This window comes from Mustela nigripes, chromosome 17 (assembly GCF_022355385.1).
Source record: "Mustela nigripes isolate SB6536 chromosome 17, MUSNIG.SB6536, whole genome shotgun sequence".
NCBI lineage: Eukaryota > Metazoa > Chordata > Mammalia > Carnivora > Mustelidae > Mustela > Mustela nigripes.
The window spans coordinates 7450840-7453233 of NC_081573.1; positions in this window are offsets into that span (position 1 = coordinate 7450840).

The following is a 2394-nucleotide window of genomic DNA, read 5'->3' on the forward strand; positions in this document are numbered from 1 at the left end:
CCTGGGTGGCTCAGTGGGTTAAAGCCTCTGCCTTTGGCTCGGCTCATGATCCCAGGGTCCTGGGATCGAGCCCTGCATCAGGCTCTCTGCTCGGCAGGGAGCCTGCTTCCTCCTCTCTCTCTGCCTGCCTCTCTGCCTACTTGTGATCTCTTTCTGTCAAATAAATAAAATCTTAAAAAAAAAAAAAAAAGAGTGAACCTAAGACAAGTGGTGGGTGCCGGGTCTGAGAAACCAGGAAGACCCTTTCCCTGTCCCCTTGAGTCCTGGCCCAGCCTTGGAGCCAGAGGTCATGCCTGTGATTACAGTGACTAGAGTGATAGGAGAGGGAGTGAGTGCTCTGACTGGCTAGGCTTGGGTGTGTGAGGACCTCTACCTGGTTAGAGGTGGGGGAGGGGACTCCCCAAAGAGAAATGAGGTGAACCAGGTAGGAGCTGGCGGGCAGTGGCCACTGGGCTGGAAAGCAGGAGACTCTCTCCTGAGGGGATGAGGGGCAGTGGTGAGGTTCACTGTACCTGGACTGGGGAGAGCCTGAGAGGAAGGATGGGACCTTTCCTTGTCCGGGGATGTTTTGGAGGGAGAGTCTCTAGATCCCTGGTTGGAGGAAGAGCATTTGCCTCCTTAGGTACTCATTGAAGTCACCCCCAGCCGGGAATTCATTCATTCATTGTCTCTGTAGTGTCTAGTATCTGTTCTGGGACCCACCTGTGCAAGTCGCTAGGGACAGTGTTGACTGAGCCAGGCTTTAACTCCTGAAGCTCGTAGCTGTGATCGCACAGGGACGTGAGCACTTGCAGGGAAAGGCCTGGATTTTCAGGGGAGGGGAATGTGCCCGAGTGGAGGCACTGTCAGGGCCAGGCCCATGGAGACTTGTGGATGTGACCAAGGAACAGAAGTCTTTGTTGGGTCCCCAGAGCTGGAAGCTTCGCTACAGTTTAGGTGCTGTGTGACCTTGGGAAAGTTGAACAACGTCTCTGAGCATCACTTTCCTCCATTATAAGCTACTCAGAGTGGCTGTTTGGACTGAGGCACTTGGAAGCCTTAGCACAGTGCTGGGGTTCAGTAGGACTTCAGGTAGCCTTAGGTAGCCTAAACTGGCCATAATCCTCCTCCTCTAATTGGTTTTGTCTGTAGGGGAGGCTGAGGCGCCGGATGAGGGATTTGTTGGAGCAGGGCGCCCTCTGGTGGGTAGAGGGAGACAGTTGTGGGAAGAAAGGTGGAGCTTTGAGTTTGAGATCACCTTCCTCCCTCTCTTCTCTCCCTTCTTCTCTGCTTTCTTTCCTATCTCCCTCCCCCACACACTCCCACAGGACCTGCTCCCGCCTAGCTGGAGGTCCAGCGCTGACTGAGACAGCCCAGGCCCCGCCCTTCTGGGGTTCACAGTCCGATGGTGGGTGGGAAGTGGGGGACCCACTCAGGAAGCCCTCCTGAGTCCTCCTCCCCTTACCGCGGGAGCCGGTGTCCCAGGCTGGAAAGATGCCCCGAAAGGAGGCTGGGACCGCAGTGCCATGGTGAGGAGTTTGTGGTTCAGAGAAGGGAAGAGGCAAGGTCAAGTTTATGATGTCTTGGGGAGGATGAGTGGTGGATGGATGAATCTCTGAAGGCAGGAGTGGACCCGGGGAGGAGGTTGGGGGTGGGGTGACGCACCGGTAAGGGGAGCGGGAGGGAGGCGCCAGAGCCCCTCCCCATCCCAGTTTGAGAGAGGAACCCCCCTCATCCCCAGTCTGGTAGTCAGTCTGATGGCGCTCTCCAACACACACCTCCAGACCTGGCCCAGGTCTCTGATCCCCAAGCAGAGTTCCGGCTGGTGGTGGCGCCCCCTTCAGCCAGAGGGTCTGCGCTCCCTGCTTCCCCAGGGCGGGTTCCGGTTGGCGCTGGTGGGCCTGAGGGAGAGTCTGGCAGGCCGCTTGGCTGGGGATTGGGGGGGTGGGGGGTGGGACAGGACGGGGGTAGGCTCTGTCCCTGTATGGGGAGAAAGACCTCCGAGCTCCCACAGAGGAGTGAGACGTAGCGGAGCCTAACAAAGAGTTGTGCAAACTCCTTCGGAGTCAGAGAACCATGAACCATCACTTTGCACTTGAGAAACAGACGAAATCTTTGAAGTCAGTTTGGGGAGAGGGCTTGGGCGGCTCAGGAATTCTCAAGCTCTGATGGTGGGCACGTGGACGGGGACAGTCATCGCACAGGGCGACTTGCTGGGCTGGGGAGAGTTAGCAAGACATGGACCCTCCCTCTCGGAAGTCCTGCTTGTGGGACACATACCAATACCCTCTCATTCAGCATTGAAGGATGGTGTGAGGATGTTTTGCGGTGTGTGGAGGAAGAGATGGAGACAGGTGTGTGCCAGTTACTTTTTCTTTTTCTTTCTTTCTTTTTCTTTTTTTTTTTTTTTTTTTT